Source organism: Pipistrellus hanaki (assembly GCF_964339955.1).
Source record: "Pipistrellus hanaki genome assembly, chromosome: X".
Taxonomy (NCBI): Eukaryota; Metazoa; Chordata; class Mammalia; order Chiroptera; family Vespertilionidae; genus Pipistrellus; species Pipistrellus hanaki.
In genome coordinates this window covers 549,870-571,262 of record NC_140524.1, presented here as the reverse complement: position 1 = coordinate 571,262, position 21,393 = coordinate 549,870, and the positions used below count along the sequence as shown (strand labels likewise).

Here is a 21,393-nt window from a genome sequence, read left to right as displayed (position 1 = left end):
CAGTTAGTGACTACATTGCACAGACCTTAATGGCAGACAAAAAGATATCAGGATTCTGGGACTCCCAGAATAGTGGACATAATAATGGGTATAAGAATGGACTAGAAGTAGGTCTTCTCATTCATGACTCAGTAGGGAAGAGGTAAAGCAGTCTCAAAAAGACTACTCAAAAGGTGGGTTAATGCATCTTTGTGTTGCAAGGATGGTACTTACCTTGCACAAGCGGGGGGAGGCAGGGGGGAAGCCATTGAGCTCCACAACTGGTAGGTAAATAGAGAACTGTCAGGAGAGTTAAAAAATGATTGAAATTGATACAAATATTTGCACAGAATAGACCCACAAGTTGTGCAACCCTCTTATATCACCTGAGCTGAACAAGACCTGCTCAGGGGAGAAGTCCAAGATGAACCCTAAGATTATAATTAACAGGATAGAAATTATAACAGCAACTCAGATCTCAGAATGAAGCATGTATACTTGTGTTTTGCATTTCTTCAAATTTTTTTAGATAAACCCCTGCTTGCCAAAAAAGATGTGTGCCTCTGTAAGGGTGTATAGTCAGGTTTTCAAAAGTGAGTTCTCAGAAAGTGCCTGGGATAGTGTTGTAAAGATTTCAACCACCATATGGAGGTAACTTATTACACACACAAAATGATAAATTCAACAGTCATAATAACTAAAGTTCTCAGCAGAAATAACTTTTATATCTCCCACCCATGTAGACCTGCCTACATAAAAAAGCTGCACTGTGTGGATACCTACCACCATTTTTCATCAGGAACCTCAATCATCTAAAGACCTAATAATACCAGCTTGTGTTCACATAGCTTTTAAGCTTACAAAGTAAATTAAACATGTATATAAGCCTCAAAATAATCCCAGGAGATATCTTTCATATGCCCCCATTTTATTAAATAATAAACTAAGGCTTACCCAGGTTAAATGGCCACCCAAAACGTCCACTTAGGTATCCACTTCTGACAAGGTTGGGGTAGATTTTTGAAGATTAGCCTTTTCACAGAGAATGACTTGATGAGTGAAACTGAAATACAAAGGCCTCAGAGAGCTCCCAAAGCAGCAGGGACTTGAAAAGCCTGTCTTAGTCCTCTTGAGCTTCTATAACAAAAAAAATATATTAGGTTGTTTAAATGTCAACTATTTATTTCTCACAGTTCTGAAGGCTAGAAAGTCCAAGATCAAGGGTTTGATAAATTTGGTGTCTGGCCAGCTTCCTGGTTCATAGATGGCCATCTTTTTTTCCTGCAACTTCACATGGCTTAAGGAATGAAATATGGCTCTGGTTTCTCTTTTTAAGGGCACTAATCCCATTCACAAAGGATCAGCCCTCATGACCTGATCACTTCTCAAAGGCCCCACCATCTCATCATCACACTGAGTGGATTAAGACTGAACAAAGTGAATGGGGATGGGGAGAAACACAAACATTCAGTCTACACCAGCTAGGATCCAAGAGAGATAGAAAGTGCATTGAGGAAAATCTGGCATTCTGTACACAAATTCCACCTTGAGGCATCTGCTGATTCATAGGCAACTTGGGGCCAAGAGTCTAAGAAGCCAAGTACAAAGTGGCAACTAAGACACTGGGAAGCCAAATGGAGCTTTTGTAGTCTCAGAATATTGGAAGACAAAAAGTGGAGTTTAGGACTACCCAGTAGGCCAGAACTTGAGGAGCTAAGATTTCAGAAAGAGGGAAAACATACTGAAGTGAGCCTGAGATTCTCTGAAGCATTTGACATAACACCCATCTTTTCTGCATAAAGATTCAACAAGGTTGAAGGTAAAGGGATAGAAATAGTTATACCATGAAAACATTAACCAAAAGAAATATGGCATAGCTACAATAATAGCAAATAATAAAAGTATACTTCAGGCAAAAAGCATTATGAGATAAAGAAGGACATATGATTTAAAAAAGGGGGTCAGTCTGTTATGAAGATAAAACAACCATATATGTATTTAATAATACTAGGGGCCCAATTGAAAAGAACTGTGGGCCACGAGGCTGCAGTGGGCACAGGGGTGGGTCTCAACCCATCCTCCACACTTTTGCCTGGCTCTTCTCACCATGCCCCCCAGTCCCCTGTCTGCTAGCAGCCCTGTTCCTGCCACTGTCACTCACACACACTGATGGTACTGGCCCCGCTCAGACCTGCTGATGATACAGAGCAATTGGGGCCAGCACCAGCAGCAGGTGCAACTGGAGCCAGTGCCATCCGTGGGTGCAAGCAGTGGCTGCTGACCCCAATTGTTCCTTGGGAGCAGGGGAAGGTGGAGAAGCCCTCAGGGGCATTCAGGGCTGGCAGCCACCAATTGTACCTGCTGATGGCACCAAGTGATCAGGCCTGGTGCCAGGCACTGGCAGCAGGTGCAAGTGGGGCCAGCACCAGCAGCAGGTATGAGTGCTGGGCAGGACCGTAGCATTCAGGAGCAAAGAATTTTCAGTAACCACCAGAAGCTTGCCCAATGACAGCGACCTGCACCCCACCTCGGTCTGGCATCACCACTCACCTGCTCCACCATCCCGCCATGCCCAATGCCTGCCATGTTCCACTCTCTGCCACCTGATGCTGATGCCTTCTATGGTCCACACGCACCCCCTGGTGGTCAGCACACGTCATAGTGACCAGTTGTTCGGTTGTTCCATCACTCGGTCTATTTGCATATTAGGGTTATATGTAGATAGATAGCCTCAAAATACAAAGCAAAAGTTGCCTGAAATAAAGAGGAAACAGATATATTCACAATCGTGATGGAGAATTTTAATATAATTGCCTTATTGCTGAAAGTCCAAGGCTATCAGCAATTTTATATACTACCATTTTCCAAACACACATCTCTCAGGGAATTGTCTAAAATAATTCCAAGGATGGAAAATAATTCCAAGGAATGAAAATCTAGGTATATACACTGAGTGGCCATATTATTTGATCTCTGAATGCATAATAATCTGGCCACTCAGTATATATTGTATATATTAGAGGCCTGATGCATGAATTCGTGCATGGGTGGGGTCCAGCCAGCCTGGCCAGGGGGAGGAGACATTATCAGTTGGCTGGCCTGCCTGCTGGATGAACTCCTGGTTGAGGGGACAATTTGCATATTAGCCTTTTATTATATAGGATATATACTGAGTGGCCGGATTATTATGCGTTCAGAGATCATAATAATCTGGCCACTCCATGTATATACTTTATTCTGAGAATTGGAGTATTATTATAAATTTCTTATTTCCCTTCAAAATTTATAATAAAAAAACAGACAAAAAATCTGAAATAATATGGAAGATTTTAACCACACAAATAACAAAATTCACACACATGTATATTTGAAGTGTGCATAAAATTTATCAAAATTAAAGCCATAAATTTCAAAAACTTGAAATCACTTAGAAAATGTTCTATGACCACAGTTGATTAATATAGAAACCAATTAAAATATATATATAACTAGAGGATTGTAAAATATTTAGAAATTAAATATCATACTTCTAAATAACCAAAAAGTGAAATCACAGTAAAACCTGAAAGTTCTTTGAACTGACTGATAATGATAAATATAGCACAGCAAAACTTGTGGAATGCAGCTAAAGCTATGCTTACAGGAAATTTTATAAAATCAAATTAATAAACTATGAATTAAAATTAAAAGTGAGTGACCTCAGTAATTATCTCAAGAAGAGAAAATACTGCAACTTAAATTCAAATAAAGTAGAAGAGAAATAATAAAGACCAAACAAAGAACAATATGTACAATAGAGAAGCTCTGCAAAGTCAGAAGTGGCTACTAGATTTGATAAATAAATTTGGCACTGTAACAGGATACAATATTAACACCCAGAAATCAATGGCTTTTTTTATACACCAATAATGATCTCTCAGAAAGAGAAACTAAACAATCAATCCCATTTACCATTGAAACAAAAACTGAAAATATTTAGCAATAAACTTAAGTATGAAGGTAAAAGATTTGTACTCAGAAAACTATAAGACATTTAAAAAAAGATAGAGGAAGATATAAACAAGTGGAAGAATATAATGTGTGTAGAGAGCAGCTACAGCGTTTGGAGAGGTTTAAGCCTCGGACTAATGAGAGGGCATGGTTCTCTAGTGGCAAAGCCCTCCCAGCACAATTATTGCCAAAGGCTGTAGTTGTAAGCTTGACCTTATGGTCTGAACCTGTGGTCCCAGATGGCTAAGTGAGGTAGGCTGTGGGAGGTGCACCTAGTGCTGCTGAAAAAAAAAAAAAAGTTGATGGAGCTCAGGTGCATGTAATTGAGTAGATTCGAAACCCTGCCAGAACATTGTAAACATCTTGACCATGCCCTTACTTTGCCTCGTGGGATCTGCCTACAAAATAAATACACAGCCTTCAGGCTGTGGGACTGTCCCTCCATCCAAGAGAAGTGCCCCACCTAGCCCCAGCTTTATTCTCTTGTCTGCTTTAATCCTTCACCACCACCCCTCAGGTTTACCCTTGGCCATGTTGCACATGGCACAACTGTGTTCATGGATTTGGAAAAAATTAACATCATTAAAATATCTATACTACCCAAAGCAATGAATATATTCAACACAATCCCTATTAAAATACCAACACCATATTTCACAGAACTAGAACAAACACTTCAAAAATTTATATGAAACCAAAAATCCCAAATAGCCACAGCAATCTTGAGAAAGAAAAAGTAGGAGGAATCACAATACTAGATTCCAAGTTATACTACAAAGCCCCTGTAATCAAAACAGCCTGGTACTGACACAAGAACAGGCATATAGATCAATGGAACAGAAGAGACACCAGAAATCAGCCCAAACCATTACACTCAATTAATATTTGACAAAGGAGGCAGGAGCATACAATGGAGAAAATATAGTCTGTTCAATAAATGGTGCTGGGAAAATTGGACAGATACATGAAAAGACTAAATACAATTGACAAGACTGATTTGAGAACATTTTACACAGCCTGAGGTAGAGCCAGGACTTAAATGCAGGCCTTGAGCTAGCACTCCTCAAGCAGCCTCTGTTACAGGAAGCTCTCAGCAGGGAATATGACTGTTCCCTGGTTTGGAAAGCTGGCAGGAAGTCCAACTGGGGAGTGTTATAGGGGTTGGGGGTGGGAATGTGACTCAATGCCCAATCATAAAACAACAAATGAGAAGTCACACTGAGCTCACTCTCTGGAAGCTTCAACAAGGCATCAGGGAAAGGCATCTCAAACTGTCAGGAGCTCTATTATCAAAAATGAAAATGTTCATTGGCCTACAGCTCTAGTATTTTAGCATTCTTCTCTCAGAGTAACTAGAAAAACACATGGTTATGGACCAAATCTTCAGATGGCAATGAACTTGCTTGTGTTTCCACATCAGTTATTCCATTTAACAGAAGTATTCCCAGCTGCCACCATTACCTGGCAGGGATCGGAGCTAACTCAGGAGTCGGCACCTAGCTGAAGATATTTGCTAGCCTATTTCCTGGACTGAGAAAACCCAGGCAGTGTTAGGTTCAGACCTCTGGAAAGCTTTAATTTGAGCTAATGCTCCCTTGATTTCCATTTTGCAAAGAGATACAAGTGGCTTTTGCAGGGAGAAAGGGAACTCTCATTTACTGAGTGCCTACTGTGTGCCAGATACTTTAAATTAATTAATCCACTTAATTCTCACCACCCTTCTGGGCTGTGTGCATTTTTCAGAGAAGAAAATCAAAGGATAAAATTTTTAAATAGCCTCATCACAGTAATAGAGCTTTAACTGACACTTTTATTTTTCTTTTAGGTCAAAGCCCACTTTTTTGAGAGATAATCAAACAAAATAATTAAGATAATGGGTTTTACATTTAGAGAAACCTTGACACAAGGTTTCTGCCACTTAAACTTGTGACCCTGTGCAAGTTAGTTTATCTCTATTGAGAATAATACTAGAAACTAATTCTGGAACTATTGAGAGAATTAAATGAGATAATCCAGACAAGTGCTAAATACAGTTCTTGACACCTACAAAAAAATTGTTACTGCTCCTATTCCTACTATTACTGTTACTATTACTCCTGATATGCTATTCTTATCACTATTGTTGTAGCTATAGTAGTTCTTGCTGCTGCTGTGCCTAACTGATCTATTCTTCCTCCATATACTGAACAGATGACTGCACTGACTTCATTTAATGCAATTATAAAGAGCCAAATTCTCCAGCCATAAAAAGAAATGAGGAAGTTGTAACTGATTGTGAAGCACAGGCCTTAGTAGTCAGGTCCCATGGGTTTTGTTTTGACCACTGAGTCACATAGTGACCCATAATCACACGGAACATTGGGTAGCTCTTCTGTTGTTCCTCAGGGGTAAAGACATAAACAAAATCTCCCGCGTATCACATGAAAATTCACTACTTGGTGTTAAAATGTCCTTGGGGAAAGGCTTAGGAACCACAATTAGCATTTTTTCTTGATGAAATCATTTTATTTTTCCATTAGGCTTTCCTTTTAACCTCTCACCTACCCAGCTGGTCTTCTGGTATATCTGAGCAGAGCAGTCACTACACAGATTATGAAAATAATCTTGAAGAATCAGAAATTAGTCCAGTTGGTGCATCCTGAAGGTGTTCAGATATTTGTCAAATAAATATGTGAACAAACTGTCAGGCATTTGTGTGGTCATTCATTGTATACATAGCATTGGAATGCAAAATCTAATTTTGTTTTAGGCTTTAGCCTTCTGTTTAGTGCACAGGCTTCGTGTGTGTCAAAAGCAGCAATCCTTCTGCTAGAAAAACTTCCCAACTCTGTTCCTGGTAGTGGTGAGCATGTGCTAGACCTCCCATTTCTGCTGAGTTTGGCCTTTTAGCACTCATCACAATTACAGCTATTTATTTTGTCGCTGAATCCTTGATAGGTCCATTATGGAGCACAGAAATAGGCAAACAGAGGATACTTGCTGAATACAAGTTGAATGAATGAATGAATGAATGAATGAATGAATGAACTACTTGCTATTCAACAAGCAAATACTTAGAAATGATACCTGTGTCTGATTTTAGCTTAGTGTTACTGTACATCCTATTTTCATTTATGAGATTTGACCTTCCAGGCAGGCTGAGTAGCATATCTCCCAATTTATTGGATTGAATTTAGAAAACACACTAGTGTGAAATTGACTCTTTCAGATACATTAATACCTCACCCCATTAACCCAAGGGTATTCACAGGATCCCTGTGCATTCCCCAGGTGCAGAGTCAGGAAAGTAAGCTGCTTCCTATTTGTCCACACAGTGACTCATCTTGCTATAATGTTGTCTGGTGTGAGTGGAAATCTGGCTGCTGAGAGAGCCATGGCTGGCAGAGCTACCTCCTAGAAACCAAACACTCATCTGCAGAGCTGACTTGCTTCCATCTCCCACAGAGAGGGGCAGATTACCTAAATGCTGATTAAGTTATGAGCTGGTTGTATGGTGGCATTTCACTATGAAGCCCCACAGATCCAGTGAGCCTCAAATAGATGATGCCTCCTGTAATTTCTTTTCATTTCTCCCACAGGAAAACAGATGGATAACCATAAGCAGAAAAAAAAAAACTTACATTAAAAGTGGTGGTCTAGAAAGGTAAATGTCCTAAGAAACAGCACTAAGCAGGGGCCAGCTGAGTGGAAAGAACAAGATTACATGAAGAGCCTTAATACTTAAAGCTTGAACCAAGACAACTACTAATGGGGGAGTTATACATTCACATGTGCATCACTCAGGAATAGACTTCTATGGCTCATGAACACATGAGGACATCTTGTTCCTGACACCCTACTCCCTATAAAAAGTCCAGAAAGCTACCTTCTTTTCCTCTAAAAGTCTTTCTTTATCACTGGTCTTGTGATTCTTCTGACTTGACTACAAATAAAAGCCTAGTTAGGAATAATAGACAGCTGTTGTGAACTGTTGGCTGCAAAGAGCTCACAGCTATCCCCTTCTCTGGAGGATTGGCCTCAGCTCACAGGAGTGGAGTCTCCATTCCAAGAGTGCTCTGTCCCTGGCAGTCCATAACCAATGACTGACAGAAATAGAAGTATAAAAAGCCAACCCCTTGCTTCAAGGTGTGACAACTCTGGTGCAATTTTTGCCCTAAGAGTCTCCATAGGTTTAGGCTAAAGCTAGACTCCAACTGGACAACATCCTTGCTAGGCTCCACTCCCCCACCCCCACCCCCGCCAACCCCGCTCTGTCCTGCTTCCCTCTCTTCCTCTCTCCTGAGAATACTCCTTCAATTAAACTTGAATAAGACTCTCCTCTCAGGCACTGATTCTAGGGTTCAAGACTTCAGATAGGCACTAGTACAGTTAACACTTTTATAGCTATTTCCACATGCCAGGAGTTCTAAGTGTTTCACGAATATGTCATAAATCTACTCCTGTGAATGGATATTACAAATATCTCCACTCGGTAGCTGAGGCAACTGAGGCACAGAGTTGTTAAATAATTTATGTAATAAATATCACACAATAATTAATGGAGCCAGGATTTGAACCCGCATAATCCAACCACAATTATAACTCTTACTGATTCTCTTAATGCTCTTTAACATTTGTTTATGTTCCTTCTCAGAAAGCATATTTAGTTCTCACTCATTCCTTCTATAAGCTTCAATATCCAGGGAATCGGGGACATTCTGAGTCTATAATTCCCCAAAACAAATCTCAATAACCAGAATGGTTTCCTCTAGTTGCACCCCCTCCTATCCAGCAAGCATTACGTAAAGATTAATTTCATATTTGAGCAGATGTTAAGCAGTCTGCAGTGCTGTGGCTACAGAAAGTATGCTACTTAAGAGAATAGCAAAGACAGTTCCAGAATACACACTTTTAAAGTGAAATCCCCTCACAGAACACTTTCAGATAGTCACAGTGGTGGTAGTTGAAAGTTACCCAAGACAGGGGGTTTCAGAAGGATAGTGTAAAATGACAGATGCCAGACCTCTTCTGCACTGCTAATATGAGTGTGAATTGGTGCAACCACTTGGAAAACTGTTAGAAGCATTTACTAACATGGGATATACACAAACCAGAAATTCCATTTCTAGGAATATACCCAGTAGAAATAGATGCATAAGTTCATCAAAAGACATGTTTAAAGCATGTTGGAATAGAAAAAAACTGCAAACTACCCAAATGCCCATGAAAAGTAGAAAGTAAAAATAAACTGCGGTAGATGCAAACAATGTATGGTTACATGGAAATGGTAATAATTGAACTATAACTATATATAAAAATATTGATTTACTTCACAAACATGTTGTTGAATCAAGAAAGCCAGGCTCAAAAGAGTATATACTACAATATTCCAATTGTAGTAGTCCCCCCTTATCCTTGTGGGACATGGTCCAAGACCCTTAGTGGATAGTACCAAAACCTCCAATAGAATATTTTCCCCTATGAATGCATATACTTTACAGCTTCTGCTTGGCATATTAAAATTGCCAGCATCACTACATGTGTGTTTTGAGGCCATTACTAAGCAAAATAAGAGTTACTTGAACACAAGCACTGCAATACTGTGACAATGCAGTATTGTCAGATATCTAACAAGTTGGTAGTGCATACAGTGTGGATGCACTGAACAAAGAGATTATTCACATAGTGGCTGGGATGCACAGAGACAGTGGGAGATTTCACCATGCTACTCAGAACAACACATAATTTAAAACTTATAAATTGTTCATTTTAAAAATTTTCCATTTAATATTTTAAGAATGTGTTTGCCACAGGTAATTGAAACTGTGGAAAGGGAAAACATAGGTATGGGGGACTACTGTATATTAAGTTCAAAGATGGACAGAACTGATCTATTGTTATAAGACAAAAGAGTGGGTTACCTTTGGTGGGAGAGGTGACTAGGAGGGGGTCTGGGGGGTCTTCTACAATAGAATGTTTCATGATCTGAGTGCTGGATTCATGGATGTGTTGACTTTTGCAAATCCATCAAATTATACATTTATAATTTGTGCACTTCCTGTATGAGTACTATATTTCAATAAAAATCTCAAAACATGCCTGCTTGCAGTCCAGGACACCCCTGCCCCCCAGGGAGCTGGCCTAAACCAGCAGTCAGACATCCTCTGAGGGGTCCTTAGCGATTGCTGCATAGGCCGGAAAGGCTCCTGCCACCCCCACTGAACTCACCATCCCCGAGCCCTCAGCTTCTGGCTAAGCAGCGCTTCCCCTGTTGGAGCACACTGACCACCAGGGGGTAGCTCCTGCATTGAGCATCTTCCCCCTGGTGGTCAGTGCATATCATAGCAACCAGTTGTTCTGCTTTTTGATTTGCATATTATAGGGTTTTATTATATAGGATAAGCTTTTAAGTGCATATACAAAGCATAATTATGACAAGGAGTTCTCCATACAGAGTGTTTTATCTCACATTATTTTGTCTAATCTCCACAATAATGTGCCAAGAGAGGCAAGGCACAGTCATTTTTATTTTACAGAAGAGGAAACTGAGGCCCAGAGAAGTAAGTGACTTGTCCACAGTCACACTGCAAGTTAGTAGTTAGTCTGGCAAACAAAAACCCAGAGTTAAGCCCCTCCCTACCAAGACAAAGGTGAAAGAGGAATAATTATGTCTCAAACAAGCCAATAAAGTATCAAGTTTTCTGTATAATAGATAAACATAAAACATCGCAAATAGGTATTATAGTCTCTCAGAGAAAATCCAACTCAAATATTTTTGTATGACTCATACTTCACCTGCCTTCATTTGAAAATGCATCCCTTTATTCAGAGTTGCTTAAAGATATTCTACCTAGCGTAGTTAAACCCAAAGAAATACCAAGAGAACATCATTTTCAGCAAAGACAAAGAAGCAAATATGGTTGTAACAGAATTTGAAGCACAATAGAATTGTTTACATTAAACATACAAAGAGCCAAAACCACTTTGGCTCAATGGGTAGAGCGTCAGCTTGGGGACTGAAGGGTCCCAGGTTCGATTCCGGTCAAGGGCATGTACCTTGGTGCATATCCCGGTGGGGGGTGTGCAAGAGGCAGCTGATCGATGACTCTCTCTCATTGATGTTTCTAACTCTCTATCTCTCTCCCTTCCTCTCTGTACAAAATCAATAAACTATATGTTTTAAAAAAATAAAATAAACATACAAAGATCATAGCTTTAGATTCCCTGATAATTAACAGCTATTTGAGGTTAAAGAATGATAGACCTGGAGAACAGGTAGGTTCACCATTTCATTTTAAAGGCAAAAGCCTTTTTAGTTCAGATCTGTGGTCCTCAGAAGGGCTGGGTTGGCTTAACTCACAACATTAAATTTATTGCCTACAAGTAGGTATCTGGATATTTGTACTGTAGACTACAATGGGCAACCTCCCAAGAGAATGAGATTCCCATCATTGGAAGCATTTAAGCAGTGTCTGAATGGCCATCAACAAAGCTTACTATAGAGAGAATTCTTGCACTGGAAATTTGTGTGTTGGGAGGAAGGGAGTGTGGGTATGTGCATGCACACACGCATACAATACAAGCCTGGGAAAACAAGAGTGTATAAAGTGGAGGGAGAAAATTTTTATTTTTGTTGACTTTTGATTGTACCTTCTCCCAATCCCAAATCACACTCCTCCACACCATTTACACACCACAAGGTTGAGTTACTTCTTAGAGAGGCAGCACTTAGTTTAATCATTAGCTTCAGTTTGATAATATATCACAAATACAGCTTTGTTGTGTTATTTATTTTCTAAGATGGTAGTAAGGGAGTGTGTGTGTGTGTGTGTGTGTGTGTGTGTGTGTGTGAGGTGGAGGACAGTGTAAAAGGAAATAGATATTCCATTAATTCCCCAAATATATCTTAAAAGCAGTCTCATTAAACGTTATGCCTAAAAGCCATTTAATTAACAAAACTCTTCCTCAGAGGCTCATAGCTTTCACAATGAACTGTGGAAGAGAAACTTTGAAAACAGTGTCCAGGTGGATTTATATGCTTTGTCCAAGGATGTCAACCAGTGTGCTAAATCTCATAAGCTAAGCATGAAAATTCATAAAAACAATATTGCTTACATCGCTAATTCCATACCCAAGCTATATTAAAGAGGGCAAAGTTCAAACAATTATCCTGAATTCTGGGAACAACACAGATAATCAGGTAATTGGGTAATTCCAGGCTAGAAAAAAAATAAAAGTTTTCCTTTTTTTCACATAATACAGCCTAAATGGATATTTTCCCCAATTTCACATAATTATAGCTATAAATACTTTGTCTTACTAACAGGCAGCTCCTTACAAGTCTTTTAAAAATTATTTCACATGAGCTCAAAGTTTCATTTTTGGTGGCTTAATTTTTTTCCACTGATTTTTAAATTGATGGGGTTTTCTTAATTAACATATATTTATTGTAATTGCAGTTAGAATTGTTAGAATGTTTTATTTTGTGACTATAGATATATTCAATACATAGTGCTTAACTAATCAATATTGCATAATTCATCTATATTGTGTTTTGTGCCTATTTTCTCTCAAACATAGGACTCTACATACAAACAAAATAGATATTCCAAAGTTATATTGATTACAGCCCTGACTTAATGTAAATAAAAAGAATAGGTGTCCAAACTCTCTATGTCTTATAATTTGGTAGGTGCCCATTATATTTCTCCATTCAGAGCTGATTCTTAATAAATATTTGTTAAATTGAATGCAGAGGATTTCATGAGTTCAAAGCCACTTGTGAATCACCAGCTAGTTGACAGACATGACCTGGTATATAAACAGAAGTAGGCCACATAGGGACTATTAGACCAGCTTCTTTTTATGCCAAGATTTCCCCAAGTGTAATCCACTAACCATCAGAATTACTAAAGTCTTTGCTTAAAATCAGATCTTTGGACCTTGCCCTTAGCAAATAAGAATTTTATGGATGGGGCCCAAGATGCTGGGTACTAAGTTGGAGGAACTGTGTTCTATGTCCTGCATTGGGCATGTGCTTAGAGAAAAATTTTGCTTCTATTATGAGCTTGAGTCTAAATAGATGAAATCTCATTGAATCTAAGACACTGTCAGCAGCCGATGCAGAGTTATCTTCTGAGACATCCTGAGAAGGAAAATAAAGTTGCCAACCACACATATAGCCAGTTGTTATCCAATTGGCTATATGAGGCACCCTTACTTCATGGGTTGGGAGGGGTATCTTAAAATTGCTGAAATATGGAGTTTGCTTCCTGCAGTCCCCAAAGCTTATTAATTCTGTAACTGACTCTTGTGTGTGTGGTGATAATGATGATGATGCCTAGGCTATCTCTGCTATATATAAACAGGTTAATTAAATATTTATTTTTAATTAATTTGTTCTAATTATTTTGTTTTGTTTTCTAAAGAATTGTAATGAACAAATGCCGGATTTCATTATCAGATAAAGATGTCATGGAGAGAGGAGAGAGAGAGAGCAATTAAAAAGTGGCCAGAAGAAGACTTAATAAAAGAATGGACAAATAGCTCCTATAAGAAAATCCTGAAGAAAATTTTCCTAAATAGAAGGATTCAAGGTTTAGGAATAGTCTGCAATCTCACAAAGAAATACTGCTTTAGGGAGACAGCTAGGCAGATGCACTGCTCTAACTTTGTATTTCCGGAAGATAAGGAAGGCATGTGGTGCTGGAAAACCTCAAAGACCCCTCACCACACCACTAGCAGGTTCTCTCCAACATCTGCAGGACTGAGCCAAGAGTACAAATGGAAGCCCACATGTCATGTGTCTGAATGTTTGAAAATTATATATTAAACTACCAAAAGTTTAAATTAAAAAGCTTCTCTCCTTCTATCATGTGATTTTAGAATTTGGGGGCTCATTGGAGGAGCATAGATTCAGCACTCAGACATTCTCCTTTCCCCCCCACCTGAATGTCTATCTGTACTGAGTTACCATGGACACATAGATATGGATATTTCAGCCTCATTACCAAGCTTTTTCCACAGACCTCTCTGCTTTTTCCCTCCAAGCATTGACACCTGGCCACCCTTCAGGCCTAGAGGAATGCATACTGGCTATAGAAATAGTGTGGGGCCTGTAAACAGGCTCAGGACTTTGGGACATGTACCAAGGGCAGATATCTCTGTAGCTCTGGTCTCAGTATGGATGGTACTTCCCATATCCCTGGGACTAAGAGATGCTTAATAAACTCTTGCTTGGTTTTATGAATTGCTTGATAAAAGAGAGGGGTAGAGGAGGAAGGAAGATGGGAAGAAAGGAGAAAAATGGATAAAGGAAGGGGAAAGGGAGGAGGGGAAAGTAGAAGGGAGGAGGGAAAAGGGGAAAGAGGAAAATCTTTCTCTTAGAACTAGAAATCATCAGCAGTTTGTGTTCACTGTGACTTGCTTCATACTACCAGCCTTTTACACATTTATTTATAATTCTTTTCCCTTGTATGTTTGTCCTCTGATTTCCTAAGTTCCTCAAGGACAGTGACTAAGTATTTTAGCTGTTCTTTGCTCTAACTCACTTTCAGCAAACCTAGAATGAAACTCTTCGCTTACAATCCTGGATCCTTTCCCCATCACACTGTGGCTGCTAAATAGAGGAAACGTTAATTTGGAGAGTCTGTGAATCTTCTGGAAATTTTCATATCACTGAAGTGTCAGAAAGTCAGTTCACATTTCCTCTGCACCCTTTCGTTATTAAATCATAAACTTTAAGACATTTAAAGGGCCCAAATGAATTTTAATTTGATGTGAATGACTTTCAAATATGAATAAAAATCAGACCATATAAATTGCAATTTCCATTACTTTTAAATAATAGAACAAGCTTAAAAATAATCAACATCCAATGTAAGACTGCTGTATAATTCCATCGAACCTTTATTTTCTAGGTGAATGAAGGAGGAAGTGAGGGAAGTAATTCCAAATCATTTGTCTGTGACTATGAATAAGAGGGGAAATTTAACTTCTGTATTACTTAAGTGTCTGTTTAAATTAATAACATGCTTTAAGGAAAGGACAGCTGTGGCAGGATAATCCAGGCAATACCTGGGAGGTATTAGCCTATGGCCTTTAACATTAAAATACAAACCAAGAGGTAAGTCTTCATGAAACTCATCAGAAGACAAACTCCCTTGTCAAAACAAATGGTTTGCTCTATAGACATATCAGAATGTATTACCCTAGACTTGCTTATCATAATACTCTCTAGCTCCATCCATATTTTCACAAATGGCAAGATTTCATTCTTTTTATGGTTGCCAATGGAAAGATGCTCCACATCATTAATCGTCAGGGAAATGCAAATCAAAATCACAATAAGGAATCAACTCACACCTGTCAGAATGGCTATCATCAATAACTTAACAAACAACAAGTGCTGGTGAGGTTATGAAGAAAAGGAAGCCCTGCTGGTGGGATAGTAAGTTGGTGCATCCACTATGAAAAACAGTGTGGAGGTTGCTCAAAATTTTACAAATAGAACTACCATATGACCCAGCAAATCCACTTCTGGGTATTTATCCAAAGAAATCTAAAACACTAATTTGAAGAGACACATGCACACCAATGTTCATTGCTGCATTATTTATATTAGTCAAGATATGGAAGCAATCTATGTGTCCATTAATAGACAAATGAATAAAGAAGATGTGGTACATGATACAATGGAATATTACTCTTCTCATTTTTCTTACATTCTATATTCAATCCACTTTCAAGTTTTGTCAGTTACACCTGCAAATTATATCCAGAATCTAACCACTTATCAGAAGAAATTACCACTACCAGCATGGTTTCATCTACCAAAATTTTTAAAAGCATTTATTTTTTAATTTGTATTGATTTCAGAGAGGAAGAGAAATTGGAAGAGAAATAGAAACATCAATGATGAGAGAGAATCATTGATTAGCTGCCTTCTGCATGTATCCCACTAAGGATCGAGCTTGCAACCTGGGCATGTGCCCTAACTGGGAATTGAACTGTTACCTCCTGGTTCATAAATAGGTTGACAGTCAACCAGTGAGCCATATTGGCCAGGCTACCATCATTTTTTACCTGCGTGGTTACAACAGGCTTTGGGCTATTCTCCTTACTTCCACCATTAACCCCTACAGTCTCATCCAGCATAATAGCTAAAGTTGTCCTTTTAAACACATAAGATAATTTTATCTCTGCTCACAACCTTGCATGGCCTCTTTGCTCATTCAGAATAAAATCCATAGTCCTTTCTGTGGCCTATGAGATCCTCCATGATCTTGCTCTACTACTTCTAGGCCCTCATATTTTGCTCACTGATCTCCAACTACAGTGAACTCCTTGCTATGTCTAGAATGTTCCATATTTAGGCTGTTTCCTCAGTTCAAAATTATCTTCCCCTAAATAGCCACATGGGTCACTCCTTTGCTGAATTTAGGCTTCTACTCAAAGATCCCCACTTCATAAAAATCTTTCCTAACTTAATCTGCAGCAACATTCTTATCTCTCCTTCCTCTACTTGATATATTTTCTTTGACATCATCTGGCATGATATTATGTGTCTTAGTCCATGTTCCCTGAAGGCAGAATCTGAGACAAGTGCTCTAGCACAAGTAATATATTTGGGAAGTAATTACACATAGCCGGAATGTGGAAATGGGGAGAGTAAGATATGATGTCAGGTCTTTTTGTCTCAGCTCCACTAGGATGCACCCCTCCCCCCTTAAAAGTAATCAGAATGACTCCTGTAATTCTGACTTTACCCCATGTGATTTGCCTGTGGATTGAATAGTCCAAAGTTGTTAGAGAGGCTCCAGAGCAGAATGTGGGGAAAAAAATTGTGACATATGAGTGAGTCTGCAGGGAACTGTCCCCTGGAGCAGTGGGTGAAATCAGACGTGGGCTAACAGGAAATGTTTGGAGGTACCAAATGAGTTTGCTTCACTATATTTATTCATTAGTATCTGTTGCCCTACTAGAATATGAAGGGTTATTTTTTTATTCTAGAGATAGAGAAAGGGAGAAGGAGAGATAGAAACATCAATGTGAAAGAGACATAGCCATAAGCTGCTTCCTGTGTGTGCCCTGACTGGGGATTGAACCCGAAACCTCAGTATGCACTCTGTCTGGGAATCAAATCCACAACCCCTTGGTGACTGGGATGATGCCCCAACCAACTTAGCCATACCAGCCATGGCTATGAAGTGCTTTCTTTGTCATGTTTATATACAATTTACATACAATAATACCCAGCTTCTTTCCCTGCTCATCCTTCTCTCAGGGGTTTGCCCTCTGAGGAGACTCTTTAGTTCCTCAACACAGAGGCTTCTGATGGGCTTGCTCCTGCAGCCCTCTAGACACTCCCAGGTCATCTGAGTACCATATCATGTGCCATTGGCATCCCACCATGTAACAGAACTCAAGTTAGAGGTACCCATATGAGCTAAAATTGGCCTGGCCTAATTGAATAAATGATAAAAGCAGACACCTAGGTTCAACAGTGCTATGGCTTCTCAGACACTCCAACCATTTTGGAAAAAGGAGATGTGAGAAAATGGTCTTGAGATTGTTAATGGTACAGAATCACAAAAGATATGATGGGATCAAAACACCTTCAGTGATAGACTCAAAATGGAGTTTTCTGTTCTGGGTTAAGAAATAAAATGAGTTGGGCCTGGCTTTTAGGAGACATCCCCAATTTCCATAATTATAGGCAATTGTGCAGGTTACTTAGAATACACTTAAGTCATAAGGCTGGATTGTTTTTACACCAAACCATATTTTAGATGTGGGAAGTGGTTTCACATCTTTCTACCACCATCAAATGCACCCATGTACTGTGTTTCAATCTATCAGGAGCTCAAATTTGATCAGTATTTTTTTCTGTTTTTAAAAAAATGTGCAGCGAATTGCTTTTCCTAATTAAGGTAGATGAAGACATCAGCATGCATACTATTTACTACTCTGAAATAAAATTGACTTTAAAATGATATTTAATGGACCAGCCTGATGGTAATGTTCTACAGTTCTAGGCAGGAGGCCTGGATTTAATTCTCTGACTACAGGAAGAAAAAAGAATGTGTGTGTGTGTGTGTGTGTGTGTGTGTGTGTGTGTATGTTTACATTGGTAGCAAGTAGTAAACAAAGGTTGAAGATACTTTTCAAGAAATTGTCCAACCTCCTGAAATATAATTTAACCTGTGTCATTCCAAAGGAAAGTGGGAGAAAATAAAGTAAAATGGTGGGCGTGTATATGACAGGGAGTGGAGTCTTATATAATAAAAGCCTAATATGCAAATTATCCCCTCTACTGGGAATTTGATTACTCACTATGACGTGCGCTGACAACCAGGGGTGGCATGGAACATGTTAGGTATCGGCGACGCAGTGCTAGCAGTGGGCAGCAGTGAAGGTGCTGCTGGCCCTGATGGGCCCTGACGAGAGTGGGACTGTGGAAGGATCATGGAGTAGGTGAGTGGGCGGCACCAGGCCAGGCAGGTTCAAGCGGGGGCCAGATCGCCCTGCCAATCGCCCTGCAGATGGCTACCAATGGCAACAGCGGGGGACAGGGCCACCACTCGGTTCCCAGGTGCTGAGGGAGCTGGAAAAGGAGGCCCAGCCCTGACTGATCATCCCATAGACAGTGACCAGCGGCCAGCAGGCTCTGATCGCCTGATCAGGGCCAGGCCCTGAGCTGGGACAGGGAACTGGGGATGAGTAACAGCGACAAACCTCAAATGGCGCCCTTGTGGGGGGCTGAGACCTCTTGATGGGGGCAGGGGTGATGGGGACAGAGGTGCAGCGAGAATGTGGGGTGTCTGCCAAGCTCACTCTCACTCCTCCTGCTACTCTCCCGGGACACCAGGGCTCATGCGCTAGGGAAGGCCCCAAGCTCAGGTGCTGGGCACCTGTGAGGAGCCTGTCCCATACTAGCATGGACTCTTCCAGGTTAGCCGAGCTGCAGCTGTCTGCGAGGCTGGCTGGAAGAGACCATGCTGCCCACCAAGCTTCCATGTGATGCTGTTGGGAAGCCCAGAGGCCCGGGCTGCATCCCAGCCCATGATGCCTGGCTATAGTCACCGCATCTCCACGTGGGGATTCAGGCGCTATGACTCAGGTGGAAAGGGATGTGCAGGGGCCTGGGGACCGAGGTGCTGCCCAGGACCCAGAGGTCAGCTGGGACCTGCGCTTCCATGCCAGATACTCATGCTTCGATTGCCAGCCAGGCCTAGGGATCACACCCATGCACAAATCTCAGGCCTCTGGTGTGTGTGTGTGTGTGTGTGTGTGTGTGTGTGTGTGTGTATGCCTAAGTGACTGTTAGGACTGAATGAGCAGAACAACTGAAAAGACCAGTGGACCAATCACTATGATGCACACTGACCGCCAGGGAAAAGGATCTGCCCTCTGGTGGTCAGTGCTTTCCCACATCCAACCTCCCATTGCCCCTCCCCCAGCCAGCTGGCCCCCATCGGCCCCTGGTGCTAAACCATTCATAGAGACCTGCTTCTGGGTTGGGGTTTCCTATGTAGCAGAGCAGCTCCCTCACTGTGATCTATTGAAAGCCAGCCCTCCACACAAGGGTTTGTCACACTACTGTCCTCTCCCTTCCCTGGGGGCTGCCGGCCACGGTGGTGGTTCGGCAGCAAGGGAAGGAGGAGGGGGAAGGTGGGGAACCATGTGGTAGCAGGGCGCCAACATCCAGCATCCATTCTTTCAGTGCCTGGCTGGGCGACCATTACCTCCTCTCCTCTCCTGACCCTACCTTTGGGCTGTGATAGGGGACTGGAGATGGGTGGTGGTGGACATGGCCTTTTTCCCAGGGGGGTCAAGGGCCAGTTTTCTCCTTGGGGTTGGCAGATAACCTCCCCTGGTCCACCCCCATGCACAAATTCATGCACCAGACCTCTAGCATAATGACAATAATAATAACAATTACATTATGAATGTACCTCAGAAATCTTTGCATACATATTGGGTTTAATTCTTATGTAGGCTGCATGAATCAGGTGTACTTTTTCCTTATTTAAAACAAGATAATTGTTGCTTTGCAGAGAGGTATGGGGACTTGTTCATTCAGGTCCTTGAACCCATGGTAGTACTCCAGTTATTGTGTCACCATCTTTCTCATACCCAGATATATCTATAATATGGTGACAGGAGATAATAAACAAACGGTAGTTATAATGATCCTAGTACTGGGACAAATAGTGACCTCTGCATAATATCAGAATAGGCAGAGTGCTACTGTTCAGTTAGTTTGAATCCTAGTTTCTAACCCTTGGCTCTACTCCAAAGCAGAAGACCTCCAGACTTTAGAAGTCAGCTGAAAAAGGAGGGAGGGCTCTGGGTCACACTGGGTCAAACTCACACCTTCTACAGTTCTACACAAACCTATTATGACTACATATCACTGGAGGCCCCTATTCCCTGGTAAACCCAAGCCCCCAGGAGTCCATCTATGTGCATCAGGAGTCCAAACCCCACCCCCACCCCCATCCTGGGGAGTTCAGGGACTCCTGAGAGGCCTGAAGTTTTCCAGGCTCTTAGTTTTGCCTGGGTAATCAGTGAGCTTAAATTCTTCAAGGATCACAAAAAGTTCCCTCCCATAATATATTCCAGAACTTGGCAGAAGAATCTGCTTCTAAACTTAGATAACCAGACAAAAGAGTTCAGAGATTCCACAAACTTGGATAGAACAAATGTTACTTCTTAATTTTCATGAACCTCTAACTAACATTTAGTATTTGCTTCTATTATGAATATAGGCAACAAAGCACAGCATGGTACCTGATACTATTGCCATCAAGAAAAGTAACAGATATTTTCACCCCAGATTACGATAGCTGAAACTAAATCATTACTTTGAAATTATACCAGTTATTAAGTTTTGCTATGAATGCATTAAGAAAGCCATATGCTGCTTTTTCACAGACATGGCTCTTAAAAGTTTGATAACAAAAATTTAAAATAATTGTCTTCTTTTTATATTCTATATATTTTATTTTATGCATTTAAAAATCTGGATCTGAGAAGGGGCCCATGGTAGGTTTGATTCCCAGTCAGGGCAAATGCCCAGGATGTAGGTTAAATCCTCACATTGATGTTTCTCTCTCATATAGATATTTCTTTCTCTCTCTCCCTCCCTTCTTCTCTCTAATATTAATTAAAAAATAATAATTTTAAAATATTAGGAAGCCCTGTTTTAAAAAGAAGAATTTTATGTGAAATTTACCACAATTTATAAAAAGCACCCCTGTTTGGTTTAGTAAAATTCACCATCCTGAGAAGGACATTGTATTTATCAATAACATTTTTTTCTCTAACTAAATTGGAAAGTTTTCACTTAATTCTTGAGTACAAACTCTTCCAAAGGAACCTGAAGCAATCTTAATTCACTTGCACAGAGTGGCTTTGTATGTTAGAGGCTGTTTACAAGTC

The 21,393-nt window shown here is 40.4% G+C and overlaps 1 long non-coding RNA gene across 3 annotated transcripts in view; it reads left to right on the top strand.

Annotated features, from left to right (window-relative positions):
* LOC311615613 overlaps window positions 1-21,393 on the top strand; it is a 72,954-nt gene that overhangs the window by 27,505 nt on the left and 24,056 nt on the right. Inside the window, exon 3 of one of the 3 annotated variants that reach the window (XR_014793775.1) lies at window positions 6,489-6,613. The exons of the other annotated variants lie outside the window; for them this stretch is intronic. This is a non-coding gene — a long non-coding RNA (uncharacterized lncRNA). Of the gene's footprint in view, window positions 1-6,488; window positions 6,614-21,393 lie in introns of those variants that run through there. 3 annotated transcript variants of the gene reach the window in all.